The sequence below is a fragment of the Pinus tabuliformis genome, chromosome Q (assembly GCF_031772625.1).
Source record: "Pinus tabuliformis cultivar Carrire ecotype Pingquan chromosome Q, CPIR1, whole genome shotgun sequence".
In the NCBI taxonomy this organism is placed as follows: domain Eukaryota; kingdom Viridiplantae; phylum Streptophyta; class Pinopsida; order Pinales; family Pinaceae; genus Pinus; species Pinus tabuliformis.
This window is the reverse complement of record NC_142296.1, coordinates 56,972,481-56,997,276: the sequence shown is the minus strand read 5'-3', so window position 1 is coordinate 56,997,276 and position 24,796 is coordinate 56,972,481. Positions and strand designations below refer to the sequence as shown.

The 24,796-nt window shown below is 38.8% G+C and overlaps 1 protein-coding gene across 2 annotated transcripts in view; it reads right to left on the bottom strand.

Annotated features, from left to right (window-relative positions):
* Positions 1-24,796, bottom strand: part of LOC149218277 (ubiquitin interaction motif-containing protein) — a 245,371-nt gene that overhangs the window by 84,574 nt on the left and 136,001 nt on the right. The window lies entirely within an intron of this gene.

Below are 24,796 nucleotides of genomic sequence, written 5' to 3'. Positions count from 1 at the left end.
CTTGATTAACAAGCTTGGTTCACTTAGATGCACTAATGAATTATTGTACCTGATGGTGAGGAAGTGCATCGGATCCAAGGCACAAAGGCACAAAGGAGGTTTGTCTCACCCTTAAACTACATACAAGTCTCTTTTTTGTTTTGCCCTTGAGGCATTATTTGGATCCAGCATGGTTCCTCATGACAGTTTTTTGATGCTTATTTCATGACCGTTTATATATGGCTTACATGCACATCTCTAATTCTTTTTGAAAATTTCATCTTTCTGTGATCACCCAAATTGATCAGTGACAAGCTCTTGCAAACTCTGAAATTCAAATTACCAGTGTATATGCTAAATGTAATTTTGTTTGAAATATTAATGAAATTGTAGTTTTCTTCTATAGAAAAAAAATCTATTACAAAGCAATATGTCTCTCTTTGAGAAAGTGTTATGCTTCTCAAATAAATCTCAGTTGAGACAATTGATCTTGGCCTTCCTTGATCACTACTTGATCTTAATTCCTGCACACAATCGATCCTCTGTTGCCTCCTTCACTTGCTCTGCAAACCTTGTTGCCTTGCTTCAATTCTTCGGCCCCTTCCTTGCACACTTAGCCTCCTTATCCCTTGCATTGATCTCTTATTTCCTAGTGCACTTCCGGCCCTATTTTCTAGTGCACTTGAGCTCCTATTTTTTAGGACCCGAACTCCACACGACCTGTGCACAACCAATTCTCCTAAATTCTAGCACACATGAGCCTCCTATTCTTTAGGACACAATTCTTGCGCTCCACAATCAAGGCTCTTTGTCACAACCTCGTGAGATTTGTCTTGTCACAAACCTTTATGCACAGAACAATTGATTTTCCTTGTGCCTTCGTCATTCCTTTATAGATTCGATCCATGCTAAATTGGGATAGTTCAAATTTAGAACTCGAGCTCTAAAAGCAAGTTAACTGGGTGTTACTCGCTCTCCTTCCAAACATCATTGGAGTTGTTAATGCATGCTTTCTCAAATCAACACTAGAGATCTAATTCACACTTCCTTCAATGAAGATTGAAGACTAACTCGCTCTAACTAAACTTCTAACTGCCACCACGTTTTGTTGTCAAACCAATGAAAACTTCCACTTAATTGAAGCTCCAACTCTACGCATGCTAACTTGATGATTATTCTAGTACGCTGGAAATAACTCATCCTAACTGAAGTCTAACTCATGAGTACAATTCGAGGTCTTCACTGGCTAAGGCACAAGCCAGAAGACCTTGCTCGCTACATGTTCAACATTAAATGCTAAAATGTTGAGAAAAGAAGAATCCAACAAACAAGCTAAAACTAAAGTAGAAAAAAAAATTAAAAAGAACAATCTAGAAAGAGGCTCGGAGCTTAAGCAAAGAAACAAAGAAAAATAGAAGAATTGAAAAGAAGAGAAAAGTGAAGAGCAAGATGAACTAGATGGGTTAAAAACTAAAATTATACATCAACAAGCAATAGAGGATGTGTACAACCCTCAAAGTTTCACTAGCTCATTTGCCCTAGCAATGTTACCCTAGGAGAAAAATATTTTCCCACCCCTGCAGATGATGCGACCAACTTGGAAATGTTCACCTTTGAAAAAAAGGAAACAATTAGTGAAACAGACACATAAGAAACAAAAATATTAATGTCGACAAAGAATTGGTATTTACTACCAAGAACATTGTGATAGATACTAATAAATCAGGGCTCAAATTGACTGCTTCTGCAAGACTAGCAATAGCTCAAGCCACCATTTCTGAAGCTATTGATACAGAAAGAGAAATGAAGGAATATAAAGACCAAAATGCTTCGTGCCAAAAAATCAAGTGGATTATTCAAAATCCAATCACTATGATGTTCAACATTGGTTGGGTATGCCTTCATGATTCAAAATGAATTGAATGGTGTTCATAGAGAGTTCTATGATGAAAGGCCAAGTACTTAAGGCACAAATTCAAGACATTTCAAATGTATAGACTCATATTCAAGCCTTTTAGATTATATATAAATAGATCCAATTATAGTTTGCTAGACATACCTCGAGCAGATTCCTTCAAAAAATCCATTATTCAATAAGACGGATCTGCCAGATATTAAATATGATCTCAACTATTGGAGGAACATAGCTCAGAATGTTCTGAAAGGAGTCTCGCATGAGATTGCTGATTTTTTTACGATGTTGGTAGGTAACTGAGAAAATCGTTAAAGTGTGGAAACTCCCATATTTTGGTCCAACAGATGATTTTTTTCCCTCATGGGAATGTACTTGCAGTTGTTGAATTTAATACTGAGAAGAGTCGGCAAAGCATTCAGCACTTGTCCAACATTAGCAATGAATTTGTTATCACTGGACTGGAATAGATTGGGTTGTGTCAACCCTCAACCCAGTGTAACTATTTGAAACCAAATTTTGATTGGAAGTTAGACCTTCCAATCTGACAGGGCTATCTCGAGTCTCAATATACTTAAAAATTTGGCTATGATAAGCTCAAAAATACATGTCTAACTCTGGTTTTCTATGTGATTTTTGCAGGTGAAAAAATGTGAGGACAACCACCAATGGGCCTGGAATCAATTAAAGAAAATCAATCACAAACAACATCATTTTGTGGAAGCTGAGGCATTTTTGGTTTACTAATGTGAATATGGACATTTATAGTAATCACAGCAAATTGAAGGAAGTTGGAGCAATATAACATTGAATTCCAAGTAATCAAATTAGCCATGAAAATTGACAACAACATAGGAGCATGATAGGATGAAACTAAAACAAAAAATGAATCTCAGGTTAAAATAGAGTAGTGCTGCAAATTGTATTTTCATTAACTTAAAAATATACAAAAGTGGTGTGTCACATCATCGATCCCTCTTTTTCAAAGTCAAGAAATCACCCATATATAGAGTGAGATCTTCTTTACAAAATCTGCCATCAGGGCTAGATTCAATCAACAGCGAAGAGATCTAATCCTATTTGATTTAATAAAACATGAGCCTTCATAGGGATTTTCTGTTACAATTATTTATGAAAATAAAATTGTTTGTAGTGTGGCACTGTATTTGTGGAAATTCATACATCTAGCCCTTTGAATCCTATCGTGTTGCCCTTTGTGCCTCGCTGCCTCTGTGTCTTGTTGTCCTCTTTGTTTTGCTACCTTTTGTGTCTCGCTGCCCTCCTTTCTTTGTGTTCTGTTTAATGACCATGTTGCTGAATAAATGCCGCAAAATACCCTCGTTGTCCCACCTTTAACTGCATTCCATTTGATGATTGTGTTGTGGGATACACGCTGAAAATATCCTCGTTGTCCTCTCACCGCAAGGCGAAATGGATGTTTAATGCTTGTTGATTTGGGTCGTTTATTGCAATCGCAAACACGGGAGGGTCTTTTAACATTGATTTATGGTAATTTCCCGATTTTCCGGACATAACGGTTTATAGAACGCATCACATAAAATATCGCATCCGGGAGGTTCTCGCATATCACAATTGCAAGTTGGAAAGGACTTCAGGGAGCACGAACTTATGACTGTGTGATTCCCGATTGCGATATCACAATCAGCGGGAGAAAGACATATCGCAATCAGCTGGGTCTATCGCAATCGGCAAGCGGAACAGATATCGCAGTCGGCAAGGCGAAGGATCATGGGAATTGGATATGACAATCGGCAGAGAAATTTGCGATATGAGATATCGGCAAAGGACATTGCAATATTGCAATCAGCAAAGGACTGGCTTGCGATATCGCAATTGGCAGGCGAAACTTTATCGCAATCGGCGATCGGACTTTTGCGATATGCAATATCAGCGGCGGAGGGATTTATTGCGATCGGTGGGAATGCGATATCACAATCGCAAAAGCAAAAGAGAAATGGGCAGAGATGTATTGCAAAGAAAAAAAGAGAAGGGTCGATAGCGATATGGTTTTGCGAGTCTCAGCCTTTTAAAAGGACTGCGGCATGTTTTACTAATGTTTTAAAGTATTTCAAAGGGGAATGGGGAAACATGACTAGAATTCGAAATGGATTGATGCGGCTAGGTTGGGATATTAATAAATGAATGGAAATGGCTAGAATTTTTAAAAACAAAGGATGAAATGGGGTGGGTGAAAGAAATGGGTTTTAGAGAATTTCTCCAAAACAATTTAACCTGGACCTGTTCATCATCCTTAAATCTCCAAATGTAAGCACAGCAACCTCTTTCAGAAAAGCAGTAGATAGATGTAAAGAGCACTGCTGAAAAACCTTATCTCAAATAACTAATCAAACTAAAAATTATTTCTAGGAGTTATCATGGATAACAGAATCCATGAAATGCTATCTTGAACATTCCACCAAGCATATTAATTAAAACATTATTGCCTCCTCGAGAAAGGTATGAAAGGAGACTGAATCAAAGTATATCTTCTTAAAAAGTTGCTTCCGAACAACATCAATTTCCCTAATGTGATCTTCTTGGCAATGTTATTGAATCTTGGAAAATGTATATTGAAAATTATAAAAAGGACAAAGAATGAGCATCCACTAGCCAAGTGGAGATACCAAAAGCTTGGAAAATGTATATTGAAAATTATAAAAGGACAAAGAATGAGCATCCACTAGCCAAGTGGAGGATACCAAGGCTGCTGAAGTGTTTTGTCTCCCCTTTCCTATTGTATAAATAATATGGATGCTAGAAAGAAACGGCCTTTTTCTTGAGATTGTAAACTATTTTCTAGATTAATTGAGAAGCCAATGTTGGCCACTTTTGGAGACTTATTACGGTGTTTGTCATTTTATGGGATTATTCTGTTGCTTGCTAATGGTGGAATGAATGTAAGAATGTTTGCTTTTGTTGTAGATACTTTTCACGCAATTGTAATTTATTCTTCTTGTTGTTTTCAATTGTTGCTTACTACTAAATTTAAAATTGTTATTAGTAAATTGAACATAAGCTAACCTCATTTTGTTGCATGTTTTAATGGCTGAAATAACTATAGCATTTATATTCACTCTTTGTGAATATAGCTAGGCAAAATAATACGGTCTTTCCTAGGCAAAATTCGATCCTAGAGCTAGGGCTTGGGATTCCCAAAGATTCCACCGTTAGAATTGCCTCAAATTTGAAGGAGAGGGAGGGGACCCACCAGCACAGTAGCCTATAGGATATCGAAGTTTTTCCTTGGGTCGATTCCTGAGAAATTGATGCCCTAGGTGACCTAATGGGGTGAGAAAAAGGGGAAAATGGTAAAAAGAGGGTTAAAATGATCGCCCCTTTAAGGGACCAGTGCCTAATTCACTTGGGGATATGGAGTCAAGGATGGTGATGAGTAAGAATTTGATTTCTTGATCAAGGAAGCCCATAAAGTCAACTTCATCCGATGTTGAGAGAACAAAAAAAAAAAAAAAAATTGACCTTCAAGCATTTTCACTTCAAAGCAAACGATGCAAGCTTGTTGAGACAAGTAATCTCTAGGACATTTCATTAATGTAACATTGGCCCATACATTAAATTAGCTAAAACATGCTCAATTCCACATTTCTATTATGCAGCGACTAGCCCTAATTTTAGCAGTATGCAACAATAAGAATAATAACATGAAAATTCACTTACAATGTTATAGAGTATATCCAACCAGCATTTCTTTCACAAGACAAAGCTCCAAGACAAGATAAATAGCCCAAATCCAGACGTCAAAATTTATCCATGTCCAAAAAAAATCCTCCAAGGAAAAAGTGTGAAGTTCTCTATGATTAGAGATATCCCAAAAAAAGTGATGATCTAAATTAATGTATCTAACATCAATATATAGGCTCCTAAGGAATTTGAATTAGCCTATGGGCCTACATTAGCCCCTAATGATAAAATAATGTGAAAATAAAAACCCCTATTGGTGACGAGGAAGTAGCCTGGTAAGGCAGCTAGTAGTAGCAGTAACATTGGTTACAGGAATTCCAAGTGTGACAGTTTTCTCGCAGACATGGACGCGATTTCCAACTGTGATTTTCTGAAAAGTGCGAAGTCTCCTCCGTCGGCTTGCAAGTGGGAGGAGCTGCCATGGCTGAAGGCCAAGGGTTATTACAGCCTCGCTGCTTTCGTGGCCAACAAGCTGGAGCTCTCGTTGAGGCTCTCGTGGCTTCATTCTCACGGCAAGAAACGGAGTTCCAGGATGAATTCTACGGCGAATAGCCATGAAGTGCACAAAAATGGAAGAGATTTGGCAGGGTTTGCTTCAAATGTGTTCTGGAGGAAGAAAGCCTGCGTCGATTGGTGGTCTAATGTGAACGAGACGACCAGAGCGGAAGCATTTAAGCTTGCCGTTGCAAAGGTCGCCAAATTTGAGGAGGATGCGGGGCATATGTTTGACAAAACGCCCCTTCGAGATTTTATCCCAAACAGGGGCCTGTTCTCTGTTTCAGCTCAAACGGAATGCGCTGGAAAGGTATTAAGTCTCCGGCTTAACTCCCAAGACTCAACTACCATGAATACAGGACATGCGCAGAAGGACTGTATGGACAAGGCACTTCTGGCCGGAAGCAAGCAGCGAATCTGCTCCTCACTCTCGCCAGACTTGCTTGCAGAGATTCCTCTTTTGATTCAGCCAGATCTGTTGGAAGAATCTCAGGAATTTCAAATCCAAGTCAAACTACTGGGAAAGACAAGGATGCATTGGGTTCGAGCAACAGATCTAGTCCAGGATCTACTGCAAAAACTGGAATGCCAGCTGGGGATCCCCTCCTCCCTCATCAGATTGTTATATAAGGGTAAGCAACTATTGAATCCCCAACCTCTCTCTTTTTACAGCATTCATAAGGACGCCTCCATCGAGGCTTCTTTTCGTTTAAGAGGTGGTTCTTTTGGGCAGACCTCCTCTGCCCCTTTTTTCTCTTACAAAGATGCAGCTAGCAAAGACGCTGCCCAACCTCAGTCTTCTTCGAAAACAGCCCATCCAAACGGGGCTCCAAAGCCTTTTTTGGTAGATAAATCAGAGGAAATTCCCTCCCTCAATTTCACTCATCCTGAGATTGAAAATCGTTTACAGATTTTCGCAGAATCGGCACTCATCTGCAGATTTAATGGGCTTTGGCCACGCACAGCAGATCTTTACCAATGGATCCACTCCACTTGGACCAAAAAAAGCAAGATTTACTTATGTTCAAAAGGATTCTTCATTGTGGTTTTTGACTCAAATGAAGATTACCAGAAGGCCTTAATGGAAGGACCTTGGTTCTGGGGTGCGGCTGGGCTCTTTCTCACCCCCTGGTTTCCAGATTTTGACCCTTCTACAGCAGTCATCACCAAGCTTCCCATTTGGGTCAGGCTCCCGAATCTTCCAGCTCATCTATGGCATGCATCTGTTTTCATAGCCATTGCAGAATCTTTGGGACGGTACCTGGCTGTAGACAGCTCAAGAAAGGAAAATGGTCTTTACACCTACGACAGACTTTGTGCAGAAATAGACATCAGTAAAGGACTACCGGATCAGATTAATCTCAAGATTGGAGATTTCCATTGGACTCAAACCTTAGATTACGAGAACACAGCCTTCAGATGCCGCCATTGCCATCAAACGGGGCACCTCCAAAATACATGTTCTCAGTTCCTCCAAAAAAAGAAGAATCTAAATCGCAAACCCAAATCCAAGCGCTGGAATCCTTGTGAGCCTCCCCGTTCAATGTACGATCTAGATTTCTCTAGCTCGGGGGAGGAGGAAACTGAAGATGTTTTGCAGAATGATGAGGCTACAGTAGCAGATGTGAAGAATGATGTGATTCCGATGGACACTCCCTCGGGTGCTCCAGCAGCATCCTCTGACCCACAGCTTTCTCAGAAACGTACTCATTTGTCTTCTTCCTCAGATTCTGACAAGGAGATTCTGCCGCCAATGCAGAATAGTCTTCAGATTGTCATGGCTCAGCCAAACTCCACTGGGTGGGTCAAAGTAAACAAGAAAAAAGGCAAAAAATGTCGTGTGGCTGGAAATGACTCCTCGGGGTAGTTCTCTGAGCCGAGTTCTTTCTTTTTGTTCTCCTTTGTCTACTTAGTCCTTTCATGGAATGTCTTTTAGCGCGAGGTGGTTAGCCTTTCACCGATGGCTCCCTTGCTTTTCTGCTTCGCTTGCTTGCAAGCTTGATTGTACTATACTTTTCTTTTCTTAATAGAATTAGTCTTTATTCAGGAAAAAAAAAACCCCTATTGGTGACAAGCCCACCAAACTAGCTTACAAACAAAAAAATAAACCTAACAAGGGGTCAAATAATAATATGTACATGTCGTGGGGCCCTCCAAAGGCCTAATAATGTCCTGAAGTGCCATACTAAGTAATAAATTCCTCGGAATATGATGGACAAGGGGGTGGCCCCTTGTTCCCCAAGTAATAGACCTGTGGTGCTCCCAGTGGATCTGAGGGCACATAAATTACCCAAAAGGTCTCCATATGAATCGAAGATCCCTGTAGATCCTCTCCAAGGGTCCGAGTGGTGGAATGAATAATGTCATGACATCGTACAAGTCCTAGGACACCTACCATGTGTGTGGGGCTCCTATAGGGGCCTGATGGGCATAATATACCAAGCATATCACCATCATCCCAAAAGTGGATCACTAGTAGTCTCTGAGCATCGATGAAGATCCCTGGAATGTTGTCCATTGTTGTGGAGGCCAATGGCTCTCGATGCACACCCTATATGTGTCAATGTAGACCTTTGGGGTTAGGATCTCGTATAGGGAGTTAGGATCTCGTATAAGGAGACCAAACCCAAATGGAAACCACCTGTAATCCTGCATAAGATCCAATGTGTCCCCTAGGCTTCTAGTACAACCAGTCATTAAAATAATTTGGTAAAAGAGCTTACAAATCATGGATAACAAAGTGGGCACTTCATAATGGCATGCACTTCTGTCGTGGGCTTTAGCATGTGCTAGTGTCTCCAAGCTCCAAAGGGGGTTAACCAAGTATCTTATTAGGTGGTTTCAGCCCTTAAAGGGGATAGTATGTTCAAGGTACATCCCTCTAATGTGGGTAGCAAGTGATAAATAAGTGGAATCTTGGGCCACGTATTGGGGCATAGGGGTAGCTAGATAAGGGGAAGCCCACACATGGGTATGTAATGTGTAGGAGGGCGCATCTTTATTAATGTGTAGGAGGGAAGCCCACATCTTGATTTTTCCACCCATCTTTATATGCCTTTTTCCTTTTATGAATTTTCTTTAATTAACAGCTTGGGGCTCAAAGGACAAGAGCATGATGTATAAGATATCATAGTGATTACCCCTTTTAGGTAGGGCAGTTCATTTCCCTCCAGTGGTTGGGACAATTATCGGTTCCTGAATAATAAAGAAGGCTCATCTAGGGCCTATGGAACCAGGGTGATGGCCATGGATTGGGATAGATCTCATGCATTGGCTTTTGCCCACGTGCTAATTATTTTATCCCGACCATCTTTTGCATTTTGTGGTACAGTTTCTTGTTAAATGTGGCCAATTATGCTACTCAAATAGAGAAAAGACTAATTAGGTCATATCATTAAGTGAGTACCCTTTATTTGATAATGTATAATTTTTTTGACATCAACACCACCGTATGGTGCAACAATGAAAGTATCGTTCAACTTACTCATCTTCCAATTTATCATCAATGCAACACACATATCAACCTACACATGCACTTCATTTGACAGCTTATCCAATATCAAGTCCCTGAAGTGCTTTATTGCCAAACAAATGATCAAAGTATTGATATTTCCAATCTACCCTTCATGGAAGCTAAGTTCTCTCAGCTTCAATCCATATTAGGAGTTCAAGTATTTGTCTTTCATGCCTGCTCCTCCTATCACTTTTGTGTATCCTTCAATCCTATGCTAGGTAGTTCTTAAAGGGGGGCGTTAGGATATTTTGACATTCAAAGGCAGTTTAAATTCAACTTTGTTTAATTTGTTTTTATTTAGTAAGTTTAAATTCAACTTGGTCAAACATGTTTTCACTGTGTTTCTCTATTATGCTTTTGTACTTTAAACATCTAACTATCACAATGATGCCATATGCATGAGTGAACTATTTAATTTCTCCTTGTTTATAATGGCACTTGCTATGTGGCTTGTCACCTGATTGGTTCATGATCTCTATTTAAGGAGCATGGAGGATCCTCTGTGTTGAAAATAATGTAATGTTCACATGTGCTAATGACCATCTCATATTCTCCCATTAAAGAATTTTGTTCTTATGGCAAAGACATTCATTTATTGTAATACTAGGTTATGTTTAAGGTCGACCTAGTCAACTTTGATATGTAGGTTCAATAACCCTCTTGGGGAGTGCACCTGCTCATAGAAATCTCATATTCTCCCATTAAGGCATTTTGTTCTTATGGCAAAGGCATTCATTTACTGTAATACTAGGTTATGAGTAAGATCGACCTACTCAACTTTGATATGTAGGCTCAATAACCATCTTGGGGAGTGCACCCTACATATGTGAGCCCATAAACCACCTTGGGATGATGCATAAATTGAGTTGTGTATAATAGACAACTAAAACCTCATTTGTTATACCATCTTGTGAGATCATGTCATCATGTCATCATTCTTCAGCCCACAGCCATTGTTTGTTTATACAAGTGATTCAACCTATGAGCATTGATTAGGCATTAACTGTGGCTAAGGCCATCATTTATTGTAACTCTAGACTCTGCTAAAGGCCAACCTAGACTGCTTTGATATGTAGGGTCAATAACCATCTTGGGGGATGCACCCTACTTATGTGAGCCCACAACCCTCGTGAGAGGATGCCCTACTTGAGCATTGTGTAATGACAAAGTTCGCATACTCAGAGGAATATTTTGATACTAATGTAACAAACAAAGTTCGTTCACACTTTGATAACAATGTAGTGAACAAAGTTCAGTGACGCTCTAGTACCACTGTAGCAACAAAATTTTGTTTGTGCTTTTTAAATGTAAAATATACAAAGCTATTGTAAATAATATTTTGACTTATAAGATGAATGTACAAAAGATGATTGAATGTTACAATGAGGGTCTGCTTATATATCTAGGTAGGTGCCCTTTCAATGACTGGTCATGTCTTTTAAAAATATTCCTCTTCATTTACTAATCATTAATTAACTATAATTATGATTGTTATTTATTCATTTATATTTATTTTATTTTATATAAATTATATTCGTAACATTGTCCCTCCTCTCAAAAGCTTTGTCCTCGAAGCTTTATTGTTAGATAATTTCCTCTATGTTGCATACTTCATTTTGGCATGTTGATTTCTTCCTTGCGAACCCACTTCCCCTTCTTTCTTATTTGTTGCCTTATTTATTATTTATTGAAATGAATTTAATTAATTAATTATATAAATATATATAAAATTATAATTATTATATATTAATTTATATATTTTTATATTTAATAAACTGAAGTCACTTTATAAAAAAAATTATTATAAATAACCTTATAATTTTAATAAAGTTACCTATAATAAATTTATAAAGTTATTTCGATTATCAAATTTATTTTGTTTGTTAGTTGTATTTTTATATTTTTTTATTTCCCGGATGGCCATCATACACGTTCATACGGTCATGTCCCTTACAGCGGAATTGTTAGTATTTTATTAGTGTTTGTTTACAATAGCAACATCACATCCCTTCCACGTCAGCTCGCTTATCTCCAATGCCAATCGCCAAGTGGTCCCTATATACTTTTCAAGCAAAGCAGGTCCATGTTCATCAAGTTCATCGTGGATAACTCCATTGTTGTTTTCCTGTGAAGCTTCTACTGCTCGAGGCAACAGAGATGTTGCAGTTGATTTTTGTTAAAATTGGCAACTAGGGCCAAACTCCATGTGGATCATCTTAGTAATGGAAGCTAATATTTTTCTTGGATCCCTCTCATCGAGAGGTGTAGAATTGATCAAAATATCATTTGATTCCGATAAGTATTCAAGGAGATATGAATTTATTTGTGTTATGGGACAATTCATCAAGCTCGGCCAGCAACCAAATAAGCCCCACTTGTGCTCAACATTTTAGTATAAATAGAAGTGGCCTTCAAGTCATTTCAACACTTGGGATCTCTTCCTCTTTACTTGTCTTTGGGTTTTAGTAGGAGGAGAGATTCTAAGGGATAACGCTGCCCTAATCCAGAGGACAAAAGCCGGAACTGCCAGAAAAGATGGAACTGCAGAAAAAGCCGGAAGAGCCGAAATAGCCAAAACAACTGCAAAAGCCAAAACTCTCAGATAAGCTGAAACTGTTGGAAAAGACGGAACTGCCAAAACAGCTGAGAAAGCCGAAACAGTCGAAACTACCGAAAAAGCCGAAAAATCCGGAACCGCCAGAAAAGCCGGAACTGCCAGTAAAGCCGGAAATGTTGGAATTACCGAAAAAGCCGGAACTGTCGGGACTGTCAAGAATAATCGAAACTGTCAGAACAGCCGGAACTGCCAGAACTATCGGGAACTGCCAAAACAGTCGAAGCATTTGTCTCCAAAGGAGAGCAGCATGCAAGGGACAGCTAACTAACATTGGGACAGTTATATGGTACTTAGCAGCAAATATACCAAGCATGCAATGTTACAGCTAACATGCAAGGGACAACTAGCATGCAACAACAAGCATGCTAAGGACAACAAGCATGCTAGGGACAACAAGCAAGCAAGGTGTAGCCAACACATAGGTCACAATGGCAACATGGTACAACAATGGCACATAATGCAGTACAGTGATGGGTACAATCATGATTAATGAAGCGTGACGAAATGCAGCATAGTGATGATGGGTGCAGCATGGTGCAGCGCGGTGAAGTGCAACATGATGACGAAATGCAACACAATGATAGGTGAAGGAGTCACCTTGGAGAATTAGTCACCTATCCCGGAAAGGGTGTAGGGAATGTTAACTCTCAATTGAATAAGGGTAACTCGATTCATTTACAGAATCTCTTTTATGTACCTGATCGCAAGAAGAACCTGGTGTCCATCTCGGAAATGGAAGTCAAAGGTTTTAGGGTGGCATTCATCGATGGAAAGGTACGTGTTAAAAAATACAATTTTCAAAGATGCTTTTTCTCATGGGTTCAGGGTTGGCAATTTGCATCAAGTTGCAGGATGGTCCATTGGGGATCATGTTAATTGACATATCGCATCTATAACACCGGAGGTCTACCTATGGGGCCCTACCTGATGTGAATCAAATGGTGATAAGGATGTCTGAATTCAAGTAGAGCATAAAGGTACATGTCTGAGATGTAACGAAGGAAAATCTTATAAGGGGACCATTCCCCTCATGCAGCAGGTCCACAGGTCTGGAACAACCCAAGGAGTTTGAAATTCATGATCGGGAATTCTCATGTATACAGGTGGAAGAAAGCCCTCTATGGCTTGAAGCAAAACACCACGAGCGTAGTATGAGAGAATTGATAGCTGTCTGATGAAGCTGAGATTCACTAACAGTGAAACTGATCCAAACCATTACCCAAAGGTTGTGGATGATAGACCTCTCATACCGGCACCTTATGAGGACGACCCATTTCTGACAAGTGCAGACCCTCTCATTTGCAAAAGTAAGAGGGAGTTGGATTCTGAATGTGCAATGATAAACTGCAAGCCTGTGACTACCTCGAGGATCTTAACTTTCAGAAGTTATATGGTAGTGATGTAGGACCAAATTTGGGCAATGCCTATGAGTTCCATAAACTCATTCGCGTTGATGTTCTTGGTGAACTTCCGTCGGGACATATGTTTTGCAGTTAGCATGGTGAGCTCATATTTGGTTGAGCCTCACTGAATTGGTGCCAAGAATCTTCTGATCGGGGCACAATCTCTCATGGAATGAGATACACTGCCAGAAATATGAAACTGCATGATTATTCGAATGCTCACTGGGTAGGCAGTGTGGAGGATCACTAGAACACTTCTCAGTGCAGGTTCTCTTTGGATTCTGCTTCGATATCATGGATGAGCAGGAAGAAGAAGTCGGTTGCTATAAGCAAAGAAGAGACCGAATACATAGCTACGAGTATGATCTCGTGTGAAGCTCCATGGTTGCAGAAACTCTTAAGTGAGTTGTTTGTGCACATGATGAATACCACTGTGATTCTTTGTGACAACCAGAGGGGGGATTCGATTATTGAGGAATCCTGTATTTGATGACTGCTCCAGCAGATAGACATCAGATACTGCCTTATCTGCGATATCGTAAGTCGATGAGCGAGGAGGTTCCATCGCATTGAGACTGATGTACAGGTCGCAGACATTTTGTCAAAGCCTCGGGAAAAGGTCAAATCTGTGACTTTCCTGAACGACTTGTAATCGCTAAGAGACCTTCTTATAAGGGTCCTGCATGTTGCATGCATTGAGCTCTGGGAGCTCTGGGGTGCTTGGGGTACTTACTGGAGCAACATACGACCATCGGGCGACTCACCCTCCCCTGGTGGTGCGCTATGAACAGGATGATTAGTTCTTCTGTGGGCTAGGATGATTAGTTCTCCAGTGGCAACTGTGGAACAAGATGATTAGTTCTCCTGTCGACTGAGATGATTAGTTCTCCCGTGGTAACTGTGGAACAGGATGATTAGTTCTCCTATGGGCCAGGACGATTTGTTCTCCGTGGCGACTATGGAATAGGATGATTAGTTCTCTTGTGGGCCAGGATGATTTGTTCTCTGTGGCGACTGTGGAACGGGATGATTAGTTCTCTTGTGGGCCAAGATGATTAGTTCTTCGTGGCATCCACTGACAGGATAATTCATTCCCCTGTGGACAGGATGATTAGCTCTCTTGTCGAGGCATCCTACCCATACAGTCTGGGACTCATGGGAAGTACCTCTCATCTTATCAATGAGCAGGGAAATGAGGATAGGGACCATAGTAGTACTATCGATGGACGCATCGTTGTATCTACTGTACTCCCTATGCTAGGATGACCTCCATTGATCTGGGATCAGTATGAGTGGTTTGAGACACTCTCTCGTGACATTGATCTGGGATCAATGAAACGGATCTGGGATCAATATGAGCGGTTTGAGACACTCTCTTGTGATATTGATATTGGATCAATAAAACTGACTTCGGGCCAGTAAGAGTGATGTGACAAACTCTCTTCAGATGAAACTGACTTCGGGTCAATAGAGAATGGTATGAGACATTCTCGATCAATTATTATTCTTCATGGTTCAGCAGAGCAATGCAGGGCACTGATGGCAGAGATAGTAAAATCGGACATATAGATCAGCGGATGGAGTTCTCCCTAGTTCAGAGGGAGTGTTAAAATTGGCAACTAGGGCCAAACTCCATGTGGGTCATCTTATTAATGGAAGCTGATATTTTTCTTGGATCCCTCTCATCGAGAGGTGTAGGGTTGATCTAAAGATCATCTGATTCCGATAAGTATTCATGGAGATATGAATTTATTTGTGTTATGGGACAATTCATCTAGGTTGGCCAACAACCAAATAAACCCCACTTGTGCTCAACGTTTTAGTATAAATAGAGGTGGCCTTCAAGTCATTTCAACACTTGGGATCTCCTCCTCTCTACTTGTCTTTTGGTTTTAGTAGGAGGAGAGATCCTAAGGGATAGCGCTGCCTTAATCCAAAAACACTGAACAACCGGAAAAGCCAAAAAAGCTGAAACAGCCAGAAAAGCCGAAAAAGCCGAAACTGACGGAAAAGTCGGAACTGCCAGAAAAGCCAGAAAATCCGGAACTATCGGAAAAGCCGGCAAAGCCAAAAAAGCCGAAAATGCCAGAATAGCCGTAAAAGCCAGAACAACTAGAAATGCCGGAACAGTCGGGACCATCGAAATTGTCAGGCACAACTAGAACTGTCAGAACTACCGAGAACAGTCGGAACTGCCAGAACTGCCAAGAACTGTCGGAGCATCTGTCTCCGAAGGAGAGCAGCATGCAAGGGACAGCTAACTAACATTGGGGCAGTTGTATGGTACTTAGCAGCAAATATACCAAGCATGCAATGTTACAGCCAGCATGCAAGGGACAACTAGCATGCAACAACAAGCATGCTAAGGACAACAAGCATGCTAGGGACAACAAGCAAGCAAGGGACAACAAGCATGCTAGGTGTAGCCAACACACAGGTCAGGATGGCAACATGGTGCAGCAATGACACATAGTGCAGTACAATGATGGGTACAGTCATGATTAATAAAGCGTGATGAGATGCAGCATAGTGATGATGGGTGCAACATGGTGCAGCGCGGTGAGGTGCAACATGATGGCGAAATGCAGCACAACGATAGGTGAAGGAGTCACCTTGGAGAATTAGTTGAAGCAACATGTCTTCAACTAATCTCGTGTATCATCTTATTAGATATGATCTATGCTCTTATCTAGATAAGTCAAAGTGTTGACTTTTGTTGTAAATGTACTATCTCTCTCTCTCTGCTGAAATATTGAAGAACATATAAGAAGAATTGATCAAGGGTTTCCCCACATTGGGGTTTCTCCCTAGATAGCGCCGCATCTTGTGTTTTCTTGTCTTGGCTTGTCTTCTACGATTTAAATTTATGTTCTATCTGCAGTTTACTTTAATGCTGATGTGATTGCTAATCTGGAAAAGATATTGAGCTAACTGTGAAAATTGAAATAAATTGCTCTAAGCATAGAACATACCTAAAATTAACAATTTTATAATCTTGCAGCCCATGAACGTTCCATCCCTTACAGAACCATAGTCTACTCCACCAACACTATGTCGTATGCCTGCGTCAATACCCCAAGAACGTATGCATGAGGGAATATTTACATGTTACCTGACTTCTACAGGTTGGCACACCATAGCTAGATCAAGATAATTAGAACGAACACGTCATCTTTTCTGGTGATGTTGATTCCTCCAATACAATATTTGCAGCAGTTGTTTGGGGCAACGGTATGTCACACAACAGACGACCAGCATCTACAACGACGTTTATTTTCATAGTAGAATTGTATAACAAATCTTTCATGTACACTTTAAAATTGTTATCCAGTATAATAATCTTATTCAAGTTGGCAGGAATCCAGTTTGCGTCCAGCACATTGTCATATAAATAGAAGGGGCAGTGAGGCATGAAAAATAGCGTGGGTCTCTCCACTGTACGTCTTGCATTTTCGTCAAAAGAGAGACAAGTACAGTCCAAGGCATTTATAGCCATTCGCTCGACTTCAGAGAGGACTAGATCGTAGACCTCAATATCATTCACCCATTTAAATCTCTCTCTCAATAGAATCATAAAAGCTAACTGCATTGATGAATTCCCTCTATAAGAATCGATTTTTCCAAGGCCATAGAGAACCAGTGGCAATTTCAGTAACTCTGCCATGTGTTAGGGCATATATATTTTCCCTATAATTTGGTTGGAAAAAGTGACATAAATCTGCAATATGTTATCCATCCACGAAGGTTACGTTCACTCTCACCATCATTATTTTCAAAATAAGATTAAATTTTTTTTGTATGGGGATCCAGTTGCCTTTCATTGTAAGTTATGAAATGAGTTATGAGCTTTGAATAACTCAAACCAAAAGAAACACCATTAATTTTGAATTCTATTATAGACACTAAAATAGTGGGCAGAGAAATCATTTTAGTTACATCTTCTCTGATGCTCAACACTTTAGTGTACTTGGGAATAACCTTGAGACCTAACTTTCGACTTAGTGTCGTGTTGTTATTATTATCTTGAGATGGAGGGTTCTTAGACATCTTTATTACATTAATTCACCAATTGTACCCAAAACTTTCGTCAAATCTTCTGCATCAGATTCTTTATCAAGGCCACTTATAAAAGTTACAAATTTCTTTTTGTTTCTTCCCATCCTTTAAGCTGGCAAGCATGCCATTAATTTCATGTTCATCATATTTTTCAGCGTCTTCAACAGTCTCCCAACTGGCAGGCTCATCTTTATCTTTAAGATCATATTCATTCTCATCATAATCTGAAATTGACATAAACTCTTCCTGATCTTCTGTAGAATGTAGTGATTCTTCATGAATAATTTAGGTAGATTCATTTTTTTCGTCCCTGCTTCTATCCTCGATTGTCATATTTTTCTCTGTCAAAACTCTTGGCTCAAACTCATCCTCTTTAACATTAATGCCAACTTCTATTGTAGGTGCTAAATCTCGTGTTTTAAAAGCTTTTAGGGATTCTGTAAATGACCTTTCTATTTGTTGTAATGATTCTCGAATTTCACTTAACAGTTCAATTTTAGATTTATGAAACTCGCTTAATTCCACGATTTCAGGCTCTAAACTTAACGGTAAATTGTGCAGTGGCTAACATCCAACGGCTCGAATCACTCTTATACCGCTATAACGACAAAGTTCGCATACTTAGAGGCATTCTCTGAGACCAATTTAACAAACAAAATTCGTTCACGCTTTGATACCCAATGTAACGAACAAAGTTCAGTTACGCTCTGATACCACTGTAGCGACAGAAGTTAGATTTGTTTGTGCTTTTAAATTTAAAATACACAATCGTATTGTAAATAATATTTTTATTGTAAAATGAATGTACAAGAGTTGATTGAATGTTACAATGAGGGTCTACTTATATATCTAGGCAGGTGCCCTTTCAATGAATGGTCATGTCTTTTAGAAACATGCCTCTTCATTTACTAATCATTATTTAATTATAGTTATGATAGCTATTTATTCATTTATATTTATTTTATTTTATTTGATATAAATTGTATTCGTAACACATTCTATAAATTAATAACTCAAAACTCATTTGTAATATCATATTCTATGATCATGTGATCTTGCGATCATTCTTCAACCTATGCGCATCATCCTGTGTGATCATGTGATCTTGCGATCAATTCTTTAACCTATACACATAAATGCATAAATTGAGTGGTGTATAATAGACAACTCAAACCTCATTTGTTATATCATCTTGTGAGATCATGTGATCGTGTAATCATTTTTTAGCCTGCGGCCATCGTTTGTTTATGCAAGTCATTCAACCTATGAGCACTGATTAGGCATTAACCATCGCTGAGGCCATCATTTATTGTAACTCTAGACTATGCTAAAGGCCAACCTAGACAGCTTTGATATGAAGGCTCAATAACTGTCTCGGGGGATGCGCCCTACTTATGTGAACCCACAACCATCGTGGGAGGATGCCCTACTTGAGTATTGTATATATTAGTGACTCAAAACTAATTTTTAATACCATCTTTTGTGATCATGTGATCTCGCGATCATTCTTCAACCTATGTGCATCATTCTTTTCTAAAATTCATTAAGCCTTCCAACATCATATCACCCTGTGTGATCATGTGATCTTGCAATCAATCCTTTAACATATGCACATCATTCTTTCATACAAGTCATTAAGCACACCAACATCATATCTTTGGTGTTCTTTTGAACTAAAGCTATATTTTTTTCTCTTTTATTCAATCACTTACACCTATGGGTATTGCATCTTTGGCATTATCTTGATCTATGGTTGTGTTTTTTCGCTCTCTAGCACATCCTCTGGAGATCTCTTGTGCACTTTTCTAGTGTTGCTTACACTTTTACTTTTCCAGGTTTGTCAGTTTGTGGCTTTGTAAGTTTTTTGTTTGATTCCTTTCAACCCTTTAATTCTCTTCTGATTTCAATATTTTCTCGATGATCAATCAACATGGTAGAGGTTTTTACTAAGTTGTCCGAAACAGCTCCCTGAAAACCCAAAACGCCATTTTCCATTTTGGATCCATATCCAAAGCCAAAACGGCATAAAAATGCCGGAAAAAAGTATTTGGTGCCGTTTTTGTTTTTGGATTTTTTTACAGCCATTTTTCAGGGGTTTTACAAAAAAACCCTCCCGTTTTAAAAAAAAAATACGTTTGGCTGAAATCGTGATACGTTTTGGCATAAATCAAAATGTTTTTTAAATGCATGCCTTGCCCATCGGGAACGATGAAGCTGGATTGCATTTTTTAACACATTACTTTTAATTTTTAAAGTGTTACAACTTACGGTTTACAACTTTACCCTAACCTAAACAACAAGCCACGAACGACAAGTCACGAGTGTTGCCGCCGATTGTCATCGCCGCTGAGAAGTTGACTGTCCAGACTCCAACGTCATCACCGCTGAGAGATATAATTGCACAGTGCAGTGTTCTGAACGTCGTCAAGCATCGTTGGTCCTGGTATATACAAACAGTGGTGGTGTTATCATTCTATATTCAGTGGAGAACACATTTTAGTCTTTAAGCAGTTTAGCGGTAAAAGTCCCCTCGTTGATATGTTTATTTTAAGCAGTTTAGCGGTGAAAGTCCCCTCATTTATATGTTTATTTCTTATGTTTCGTAACTCGTTACCTCTCCTTTGGCTCATAATCACATGGTTCATGTTTGAAACTTTGAAGTCGATGACAATGTTCAACAGCCTAAGTAAATTGCCTCCAACATGGTCAAGACTCAAAACATTAGGGAAATACCCCACAGTCTACCATATTGACTCATGAACAGACATAGACTCTAGAGAAATCAAGAAAGAGCATGTTAGGTGTAGAAGCTTGCACATACTAAGAGACTCATAAATATTAAAAAAATGTCGACCTCTTTTTGCAAGCAAATATATTTTTCAGAAAATGGAAACCAGGAGTAACTTATAAAATAGTAAAATACCGACTTCTCCTTGCAGTCCGCCATTTGGTCAAATACTTATTAAATTGATGCTTTGGGGGGCTTCCACAATGCAACATATGAGCTATTACTTCTGGTCCCTGGAATTATTAGCACATGTTGTAATTTGTAGCTGTAAGATTGTACAGTGTAAGTCACTAATGCCTGATTCATGACCCATGTCCCATGGGAACTAATTAGAATAATCAATTTCTCATGAATCTGAAATTCATACTGTCTAGCCACTGGTGTGGAGCCTTTCCTCATCCTGTTGTTTGGCTTTACAAATCAAAACTTAAAAGGGACATGTTTCATTTTCAGTTGACTACATGCCAAACCAGTTTTACTACTTTCAAGTAAAATTGTCAAACCAATCTCCTTCAGTAGATTTTCATAGCAAAAAGACCTTCTTAAGTTCTTTCTAGTCACAACTTTGATAAGAGTCCGACAGAATGTTTCGGCCCCCATTTTAACTTTGATGTATGAATCTGCCAGATTTCTCTGTTTTGGGCCTTGGCCCTTGGGCCTTCTTGGATCTTCCTTTAATTCTAAATTTTAACTTTTTAAGTTTGTAAATCGTAACTTGTTTTTTTTTAAATACATATATGATATTTGTCAATTTTCTTTTTTCAGTTTCATTTACATCATCATCATTCATGGCAACTTCAAGTTCAGCCATTCATAAGGCAGAGGAAGTGGCACAGGAAATTGAATCAACCCCTAAAGTTGATCCAAAGTCACCACTTTGGAAATATGTATCTACTGTTGGGAAGATCCAAGGAGGTGGATCATTGGCATGGATTTGCAGTGAGTCTAAAAAGGAGTATAATGGGTCATACACACGGGTTAAAGCACATTTGTTTGCGTTAAGAAACAATGGGGTTCGAATATGCAGTGGCCCACCTAAAAAGAATGGGACAGATGGAAATGGTTTAAGCAAGGTAAAAATTGCAAAATATCAAAGAGAACAAGACAAGGCAGATGCTAAAGCAAATGAGACAAATCCTGCCTCCCATTTAAAACACCCAACAAGGTTGAGAGCATCTTCATCAAAGCCTCCACTTCATTCTCATGGAATTGTTGGTTCAAAGCGGTCAAATTTGGGACCGCTTGAAAAGAGTTTTAATAATGATGCTCGAGAGATAGCAGATGCAGCTGTAGCCCAACGCATTTACGCAAATGGTCTTCCCTTTAACCTTGTGCGATCTCCTTACTGGGCAAAGATGGTAAAAACATTGAATGAATCCCCAAGAGGGTACAAGAGCCTTGGATATGAGAAGATACGCACCACATTGTTGAGTGCTCAAAAGTTAGATTTGGAGGCTAAATTAGGCCCCATTCATGATTCATGGCTCATTTCAAGCATGTCCATCATTTCTGATGGATGGAAAGATCAAAGAAATAGGCCTTTGATCAATGTGATTGCTCAAAGCCCACATGGGGCAATGTTTTTTAAGGCAGTGGATTGTGAGGGGCAGATGAAAGATTCTCAATTCATTGCTAACATCTTGATTGAAGCAATTGAATTGGTGGGGCCTGAAAATGTTGTCCAGGTAATAACTGACAATGCAACGGTGTGTAGAGCAGCAAACCTAATTATTGAAGGCAAATATCAACACATCTTTTGGACCCCTTGTGTTGTACATTCATTGAACCTCATGTTGAGCAAGATGGGGAAGCAAATTGAGTGGATTCGAGTTATTTTTGAAGAGGCAAAAGAAATTCAAGCCTTTGTCACAAACCACCACATGTCCCAAGGCATCTACAGGGAATTTGCTAAGTTGGAGCTCCTTAAGGTACCTATACTTTAAAAGTTTAAACTTTAAAGTTTATTAAATATTTCATAAATTCTAATTTCTTACTCTAAATTCAAATATCTAAATTGGATTCTCAAATGTCATGATTCGTGAATCATAATAGTTATTCAATCAAATTATGATTTTTAATTTGTTGAAATTTGAAACATTGGCAATTTGACACCTGCAGGTTGCCGAGACTCGATTTGCTTCTCACATCATAGTCTTAACAAGGCTTATGCAAGTGAAAGATGCATTACAATCAATGGTATGCAGTTCTCTTTGGAATCAATGGAGGCAATCCCAATCTGATAGAGCACAAGCAATGAAACGATTGGTTGTTGATGATGAATGGTGGGATAGGGTGGAGTACCTCTTGGCATTTACTAAGCCAATTGTGGATTTGCTCCATATGTTTGACACAGATATGCCTAATTTGGGAGAGGTGTATGAAGGCATTGATTCCATGATAGAGAAGATAAAGTTGGTTATAAATGCCAAGGAAAATGACCCGGATGAATTATTTTACAAAGAAGTAAAAGATATATTGACCAAAAGGTGGAACAAGATGACCACCCCATTGCACCTTTTAGCCTATGCAGTAAATCCAAAATATTATGTTGCAAAGTTGCTACGTGATCCAGAAAGAAGTGCACCAAACAAAGACCCAAAAGTCACAAAAGGATTTAAAAATGCTTTTAGAAAGTTTTGTGTAGATCCCGAAATTGGGCTTCGGATTCGTGCACAGTTTTCTCATTTTGTGGGATCAGAATGCGGGACAAGACCAGATTAAGTCCAATTGAGTGGTGGAACTTCTATGGTGGGGCACTTCCACATATCCAAAAATTGGCCATCAAGATCTTGTCACAAGTTGCTAGTTCCTTTTCAGCAAAAAGGAACTGAAGTACATACGGCTTCATCCATTCAGTAAGGCAAAACAGATTGGTCTCTAAGAAGATTGAGGAACTAGTGTATGTTCATTCAAACCTTCGCCTTCTGTCACACAAGAGAGATGAATACAAATTTGGGCCCACCAAATTATGGGACGTGAAACCAGAGTTGCCTGACTTGGATATGACATTGAATGCCATGTCTCATATGAATTTGTTTGATGCGGAGTCACCAATAGGTGGATCTTCAAGTGGACATGGCAGCAATGTTCTTAGTCCCACTTCCAGAGAGGATGTGGAACCTTATAGTGGCATGAATGAAGACATATTTGATGATATGTAAATGTAATTTATGATATTGTTTTAACTTTTAAACTTTTGAACATCCATATGAATTATGAATAATGATAGTAGCCTGCCAGTCATAGTTCATTTTGTACTTTGTACTATGTAGTAATTACTAATTAGTATGCATTATTAATTTTGGTAATGATGGTGTCCATATAACTTCAAACTTGTCATGTTGATAACTTGATGTTTGAAATTTGAAACAAAAACTTGATGATATGTTGAAACTTGAAACTTGAAACTGAATCATGAATGTTAATAATCGCCAAAGATGATGACAATGTTGAATGTTTATAAATTATGGCATATGCTGAATTGATGATGATGAATCATGATAGATCATACTAACACCACTGATCTGTGATTCTGTGGTCACAGTTTTGGTATTTTGACTCTACAACTGATGCATCAGTCATTTGAAATGGGACTGCAAGGTTGTATAGCCTTATTTCTCATCCACTGTCACCCATTTGTTCACTGTCTTATGCCACACAATTATTACAGACCTTAATCATCAAAAGAAGCCATAGTAACAACCCTAAACATACTCTAAATTAGTCACATAACATTCACTTTATAATTGTGAAGCATTTGGCTATCATTTTATACAAGTTTTGGTCACTAATCTTTACTGTTAGTAGTCTGATACAAAAATTGCAGGGGTCTGATGTAGGCTACAGCAGTCTAGCTTCTTGTTCACAGTGGCATCTCTTTCAATGTGTTTAAACTTTAACATCAAACTATATATTTGCTTCTCTTCCTTGCATTTACTGTTGAATTATGAGCAATCTCGTGGGCTGACCTCGTCATATTTTTGATTGACATATGAGCTCTAGAAGGTCTGATATAAAATTGCAGCAGTCTGATATAATTAGTGCTTTGAAGTTTGCTCTTGGCATAAAATTTGTTTGACTAATCTTGTGGGATGACTGATAAGTAGTTACAGTGCGCTTATCTTGTCTTTTTTGAAGTCTGATATATGATTATATCATGATTCATATATCATATAAGTTTACAGAAGTCTGATTTTCATTTCACTCTATCATCATAGATGATAATTCATTATGTATTTACTCTTTTTAGTCTTTAAATTTTAAATCTAATCTAGATTCTGAAATATGAATGGCACTATGAAATTTTTATTTT